This window comes from Pristiophorus japonicus, unplaced genomic scaffold (assembly GCF_044704955.1).
Source record: "Pristiophorus japonicus isolate sPriJap1 unplaced genomic scaffold, sPriJap1.hap1 HAP1_SCAFFOLD_49, whole genome shotgun sequence".
NCBI classification, from domain to species: Eukaryota; Metazoa; Chordata; class Chondrichthyes; family Pristiophoridae; genus Pristiophorus; species Pristiophorus japonicus.
The window spans coordinates 4,577,660-4,585,955 of record NW_027254395.1 but is presented as its reverse complement, the minus strand read 5'-3'; positions in this window follow the sequence as shown (position 1 = coordinate 4,585,955).

Genomic DNA, 8,296 nt, shown 5'->3' with positions numbered 1-8,296 from the left:
TCAGCAGTCAATGACTAGACCTCTCTCAACAACTGAAACTAGAATTGCTGATTGACACTGTAAATGTTGCCAGTCATGTCCATCATTAGTCTTCAATGTACCTTTTTGCGCCACATCACCCTTGCCTATCACAGCACGGCTATAAGTAAATGCACTGACAGTGTGGAAAATTCAACATTTTAAACTTAGCAACGTGTGCAAGATTGGAATCAGATTATGCCTGGCTTTTGGGCACTGATAACTTATCCTGAGAATTAAGATTTTCATTATCATTATATATTACATTAGCACAACCTGAACTCCGAGACCTGTTTGGGACCCATTGCCCCGAAGTGAGGACTGAGTGGGCGGGGCAATTCCACCCGGGGTTAGCTTTTCTTTCAAAAAGCTGTGAGAAAGTTTTGCTTCTTTTGCTGTCGGGCTGAAAAAGCTCAGTTGGGAGAGCGTTAGACTGAAGATTTAAAGGTCCCGGGTTTCGGCAATTGCTGGTTATTTTGTGTTCCCTTCATTGTATGGGGAGAAGCTGGTTTTATATCTGGACAGTGCTTGAGAGATGGGCTGCTCAGCGCTTGCATGTCAGTAATTACTATAATGATTTTTTAGATTCATGCGCTGTTTTGCTGTTACTTCTTATTTACACCCTGCCCAGTTTTATATATTAACTTTGAACAATGTTTAAGCGATATCATGTGTTCAATGTTTTTGCAGTAACTCGGTCACCCAATGTGAGCCGGAAACACAACCACCTCAGGCTGGGCTGGCACCTACCTTCAGGACACTTTGTGGCCGGTTAGCTCAGTTGGTGCTAATAACGCCAATATCCCCTTACGCACCATTCAAATATTTCTCATAATTTTTTCGGTTCTTCCTAACATTTAAAATCTAATATTTCAAAAGAAACAAATCCACACAGAATCCTAAGGGTTGGGAATTATTTGGAATAACATCCATTTCTTGTTTGCCGCTGGGGCGGAGAGACAAACTTTCTGTTTATTTGTGTTGCTGGGATGCTGATAAAAGGTGAAGCAGCGGCCTGGTCCCGTACATGGTCATAACAGGAATAGACAGACAGAACAGCTCTGTCCACGAGACAGGCAAACTAAATCAAATGTTCACCGGCTCCAAGAGTGAAAAATACAGAGAAAAGGACAGAATGAAATAGATTTCAGTGGATGCCTAGCCGCACTGTGGCTGCTCCTGAACAAACTTGCAGCTCACCACACTGCTGCTGCCCCTAACATCAGCAGCGCATCATTCTTTGCTGCATTACAAAATACTTCCCCGACTATAGTTTTAAGTTCAGCAGTAAACAACTCGACATCTCTCAACATTGCAGATTGGCACTGTAAGTTTTAGCAACATTTAACTGCAGTGTGAGAACAATCACAATTAGCATTCGTCTTCCATGTACGTTCTGGCGCTGCTTCACACTAAAAAAAACCTAGCTCATCACAGCACGACTATCAGGCAATTCATTGCCAGTGTGGACACATGCATCATTTTGAACTTAGCAACGTATACAAGACTGTAATCAGAGAGTGCCTGCACCATAGGCAGTGATAACTTAACCTGAGCATAGAGATTTTTATTATCATTTTACATTACAGTAACACAACATGAGCACCGAGATTTGTTTGCGACCCAATGCCCCGAAGTGAGGATTGAGTGGGCGGGGAAATTCCTCCCGGGGTTAGATTTTCTTCCAGAAATGAGTGATAAAGTTTTCGTGTGGTTGCTGTCGGCCTGTAATAGCTCAGTTGGAGAGCGGTAGACTGGCGATTTCACAATCCATGGATCAATCCTGGGTTTTGGCAATTTCTCGTAATTTTGTGTTCCCTTCATTTTAAAGAGGGAGGCTGTATTTATATCCGAACAGTGCTCATCTCTATTTTAAATGGGTGGCCACTTATGCTAAGATCATGCCCCCTAGTTCTAGTCTCTCCCATCAGTGGAAAGATCCTCTCTGCATTCACTTTGTCAAGCTCCCTCATCATATTATAATTTTCAATATGATCACCTCTCATTCTTCTCAATTCCAAAGACTAGAGCCCCAGCCAGCTCAACCGTTCCTCATAAGTCAACCCCCTCATCCCCAGAATCAATCCAGTGAAATTTCTCTGAACTGCCTCCAAAGCAAGTATATCCTTTCGTTAATATGGAAAACAAAACTGCACGCAGTATTCCTGGTGTGGCCTCACTAATAACTTATATAGCTGTAGCAAGATATCCCTGCTTTTATTCTCCATCCCCTTTGCAATAAAGGCCAAGATATCATTGGCCTACATGATCACTTGCTGTACCTGCATGCTATCCTTTTGAGTTTCATGCAAGTACCCTCAGGTCCCGCTGTACTGCATCATTTTTCAATCTTTATTCATTTAAATAATAACTTGCTCTTGAATGTTCTGCAACAGTGCATGATCTCACACTTACAAACATTATACTCTATCTGCCAAAGTTTTGCCCACTCACTGAGCCTGCCTTTGTACTTTTGCAGATTTTTTGTGTCCTCCTCACACATTGCTTTTCCTCACATCTTTGAATCGTCAACAAACTTGGCTACGTTACACTCAGTCCATTCTTCCCTGTCGCTAATATAGATTGTAAATAGTTGGGGTGCCAGCACTGATCCCTGCGGCACCCCACTAGTTCTGGTTGCCAAGCAGCGAATGAACCATTTATCCCGACTCACTGTTCTCTGTTAGTTAGCCAATCCTCTAGCCATGCTAATATATTACCCACAACCCCGTGAGCTTTTATCTTGTGCAGTATCCTTTTATGTGGCAGCTTGTCAAATGCCGTCTGGAAGTCCAAATGCAGCAAGTCACTGGTTCCTTCTTTTCCCATCCTGTTCTTTACATTCTCAAAGAATTTGAGCAAATTTGTCAAACATGATTTCCCGTTCATAAATCCATGCTGACTCTGCATGACCAAATTATGCTTTTCCAAATGTCCTGCTACTGCAACCACACCTGAAATTCTGTGTCTGTTTAAAAGAGATGGATGTCAGTTCCGGTTCATAATCTGTCCCTTCAAGACGGGCTTTCTTATAGTTCCGGATCATCCTATGTGTTTTTAAAGGGAGCGCGATTTCAGTTGTGATGAACGTATTTTTAAGCTGTTGTGGTCCAAGTTACTATATAGGTCTGGTTATGTTGAATATTGAGATATATACGTGGAAACAACAATCGCGAAGTTGGACACACGTGTCGTCAATTTTTTCCCGCCCCTTTCCCGCCCGGTAGTGTGACAATTCATCGCATGCAGCATATTGTCATTCACTTCGCTGAAGGATATTAATTATGTACTTGACTTCTTAAATGAGCACATTTGTTTCCTGATCACTTTCCTGCTGCCAGCCCATCTATTATCCCAAGTTAATATTGAATTTCCTAAACTGTTGCAGCGAGTTATTTGGGAGAGACAATAAGGAATGTATAAATGTTGGCCTCGAAAGCAGTGGTGAGTAAAATAGAGTGCGCGGGCCATATCCGGCCTGCCACGTCATTTCAGCCCGACCACTGGAAGGGATAGAAATAGAAGCCGAGCCGCTGTTCGAACGATACATTCGTCTATCCACATTTACTTCTCATGGGTCAGAGATAGACCCGAACTGCAGCCAAGAAAAAAACACATTAATATTGAATTCAAATGAAGAATCGCAAAAGCGGTTCTCTTAAAAGCATCCGTTCCAGGATTCTGGGCATCAATTGGGGAATTTTATGCCCAGAATGCACTGCGTGCTGGAATATGCCCTCTCCATTTTAGAGTGGAGTCATAGCAATTCACCTCCACGAAGCTTTTACCAGAGAACGTGACCAGCACTGGAACTTTCCTCTTCCAGTAACAAGAATACGACGGTAGGGGAGTTCCCATCTGGCACCAGTTGGGATGGCATGAATAATCTTTGCAGAAGGACATAAGTATGACTGAGGTGGGAAATTGATGCTGACGCTGTGGCAACAACGCAGCGAAATAACACGATGTAATTTGAAATATGTCGCTTTTCTCACATGTCGACCGGCTCAGAAGCGGTTCTTTGACTAAAATTTGGCAGGGTTCGTCTGGGATTTGAACCCGGGACCTCTCGCATTTCAATTACGAAAATAACAAATCGAGAATCATAAACTTAGACCAACGCGCCGTCGACAGTAAGAAACGGAGCTCACAGATTCTGACAGTAGTTTGCTATTCGGCCCATCGTGCCTGTGCTGACACTCAGAGACCGATCGAATGAGTCCCCCTCTCCACAATCCTGCTAATGTTTTCCCTTTGATGAATATATTATTCATTTGAGACATGACATGACCAAAGAGCTGCATCCTTGTCAGCAAAAGGTGAATTTGGCAATGAGGTTAAATGTGATTGACAAAAAAAACAGAGGGGTCAAATGTTTAACACAATTACGACGAAGATGGGAGCACACTGGATCAGCAGTCCATCGCCTGAACCTCTCAGACATCTCGTCTCCTAGTTAGAGCAACGTCAGACATCCATCCGCTACATTTTGCATTCAAACAGAAATAATGTGCAAGGAAGGCTACTTCACTGCGTGTTCTGACCGTGCAACCAGATCGACAGTGATGAAAATGTGCCTTCTTAAAGCAAACAGCCTTCCTTTACTTCAGGTGAGTGATTATACGAGATGGTTGGTTTTGAGGCAGAATCAAAACAAAGAATATAAAATTTTACACGTCGAGTTAGTTGACCGCGGCAGGACTCGAACCTGCAATCTTCTGATAACATTGCGGTTACAACTGAATTCAGACGCCTTAACCACTAGGGCACGCGGCCGCTGCCGTCGGCGCAAAATGTGTTGTTTTTTATATTGAGAGCAAATTTGGGATAAGAGTTATATAATGGAATGGATGTTGGAAAACATGAGCATATTTCGAGTATTGAATAGATGCGCTGCGATATGGATGCACACGGGCACAGACAACGTCAATGTAGTTTAACACACAACAGTTTAACAATTCGGTCATCGCAGCTGAACTCACACTCCTTTTAAAACTATACAGGATGATCCGGATTGTGAGAAAATACGTCTTAAAGGGGCAAATTATGAAGCGAGTGAGTGCACGGAACTGACAACCATCCCGTTTAAGCAGACACCGAATACTCCAGAACAGCAAGCACATCCCTATACAAAGATGTAGAATGACCCTTGTCTGACAGCAGTTCCCTTTTAAAAGAATAAAATGTGATTTCTATCATTCCTGAAGGCAATTATGCTGTGCGTGAGTGAGCGCGGGTCTCAGGATCACGCGGGGCTGGGACGGTTGTTGAAGCCACAGGTGATAGACAGGCAGGAAGGAGGGAGGGATTTAAAACAAACCCAGACAAAATGCCAATATAATATATATATATATTTATCAAAATAAGAAAATAAATAATTTCACAATTTTATTGCAAAAAATTTAATTTGATTTGATTTAAATAAATAAATAATTGTTTCATAATCTATATATTTTTTGATTGAACGAAGGCTGTGTGACTGGATGAATTCCAGTGGAAATCAGGGGGTGCAGTCTGTAAATACCCAAACACAGTAAGCCCATGGTGGAAGACAAGCCACGAGGGAAGATGTGGGCAACAAAGGCGATCTTTGAAAGTCGCGAGTGCCTTTCTGCTGGATCTGACAGCAGCTACATGTGCTGTGAAAGAGGTCAAATGTAATAGAGCCCAGTGCAGGCAGAACAGAAAAAGCTCATTTATTGTGAAAGTTAGCAAGTAGGGAATGTATATAAATATACGTATATATAAATATTTAAATATAAATATATATATCTATAAACAAAGTCAGTCAGTCAGTCATGTCTTGTCTTGTCCTGATTTGATTTGATTTGAAAATAAGGGGGAGGGAGGTCATCATGTCACACAGCCCATATGCAAGATCTCGCTAAAATCGTTATGTTTCTAACTTATGTCATTTGCCTTCTTTCAGATGTGGAATAGCAAAATCCCACAGCAGTTTCTTCTCCTATCAGGCAGTTCCCGAATGCGTGTTCAATCAAATCAGTATGGCTTCAAGTTGCATGTGATGCATTTTTTCTCACAGGAAATTAAATGCACAGTACGATCGCGCAGGACGTTTGCGTGTACTCACTCGCTTACAAAAACAGACAAACAAGCTAAAATTCCTGCACCCTCCAAAGGCAGTTTTTGAAATTTGAAATTTAAATCCGTGACAGACAGCACATCCCTTTTAAACAGAAATAGAATGATCCGGGTTGATAGCACATCATTTTAGAGAGACAGAGAATGACCCCGGACAGATAGCACATCACCTTAAAAGGGATTCGGAAACAGAATGAATAAAAACAGAGAATTCTTTGAAACTCAGCAGGTCGTGCAGATACTTTGGATGAAGACCCTGGGTTCAAGTTCAGTCAGATGATCATTCCGATATTTTAGGAACAATGTAAATTTACCAGATTTTTTCAACACAAATAGCGCCTGGAAAAAAATAGGCAGCGAGGAAGGACAAAAGGGAATGTCTGTGATACAGTGGAGCGTAGGAGTGATTAAATAATAAATGGCACAATGCGGAAAGGCAAAGTGGGTGGTAAGCGTGCAGTAAAGGAGCAATCGATGGTCCAGAGGAGGTGTTATTGGGAACAGCAGAACCATTACCAGACAATGGGAGCGGTGCTTATGATCCGATACGTTGAACCTACTGTTGAGGCCAGAAGACTATGACATGCCTGAAATATAGGGTGTGAACGCCTTTTAATCAGACCAGGCAGCTTGGCCACCCCGGATTGATTTCCTGTACGGTATGAATTAGAGAGCCAAGGGACTAATTCAAAAGCATCTTCTCACATCTTTTCGGCGCTAGAGAAACAGGACGCACTCATATTCAGGGCAGAGTGTGTTTCACGTTGAAGTGGAGATTGACGTTGACTGTATGCTGATCCCAATGGAGGTGAGCTCATGCATGCAGATATGAAGATCAAGTATTTGCCGGAACCAAACACGGGTATAGGTTGTCTAATGAGACACAGAGCTGAGTACATCTGAGATACTTTAACTTTACTCATTTAGGTGAGTTTCACTTTGCTCCTGGGAAACTCGATGATTTGGACACTGTGGGAACAACTCAGCGAAATCACACGTTTTAATTTGAAATATATCTCTTTTCTCACATGTCGACCGGCTCAGAAGCGGTTCTTTGACTAAAAGTTGGCAGGGCTCGCCCGGGACCTCTCACATTTCAATTATGAAAATCCCAAAGCGAGATTCACACCCCTAGACCAACGAGCCGCCATCAGTGCCCAACGTCCCACTCAGATTTTAACGGTGGTATGCTATTCGGCACATCGTGCCTGTGCTGACTCTCAGAGACCTATCTAATGAGTCACCCTCTCCATAGTCCTGCTTATGTTTTCCCTTTGATGAATATATTATTTATTTGAGACATTACATTACCAAAGAGCTGCATCCTTGTCAGTAAAAGGTGAATTTGAAAAATTAGGTTAAATGTGATTGACAAAAAAACAGAGGGGTCAAATGTTTAACACAACAACGACGATGGTGGGAGCACGCTCGATCAGCAGTCCATCATCTGAACGTCTCGGCCACCTCGTCTCATATTTACAGCAACGTCAGCCATCCATCCCCAATTTGTGCATCCAAACAGAAATAATGTGCAAGGAAGTCTACTTCACAGCCTGTTCTGCCCGTGCAACCAGATCGACAGTGATGAAAATGTGAATTAGCTTCTTAAAGCAAACAGCCTTCCTTTACTTCAGGTGACTGACTGTACGAGATGGTTGGTGTTGAGGCAGAATCAAAACAATGAATATAAAATTTGATGCGGCGAGTTATTTGAGCGCGGCATGACTCGAACCTGCAATCTTCTGATAACATCGCGGTTACAACCGAAGTTCGGTCATTGCAGTTGAAATCACACTCCTTTTAAAACTATACAGAAGATCCGGATTACGAGAAAATGCGTCATAAAGGTGCAAATTATGAACCGGAAATGACAACCATCCAGTTTAAGCAGACACCGAATAATCCAGAACAGCAAGCACATCCCTATTACACATATGTAGAATGACCCTTGACTGAGAGCAGTTCCCATTTAAAAGAATAAAATGGGATTTCTATTATTCTTGATGGCAATTGTGCTGTGCGTGAGTGAGCGCGGGTCTCAGGACCACGCGGGGCTGGGACGGTTGTTGCAGCCACAGGTGTTAGACAGGTAGGAAGGAGGGAGGGAAGTAAAACCAACCCAGACAAAAAGCCAATTTATATATATATATATATATATTTATCATAATAAGAAAAT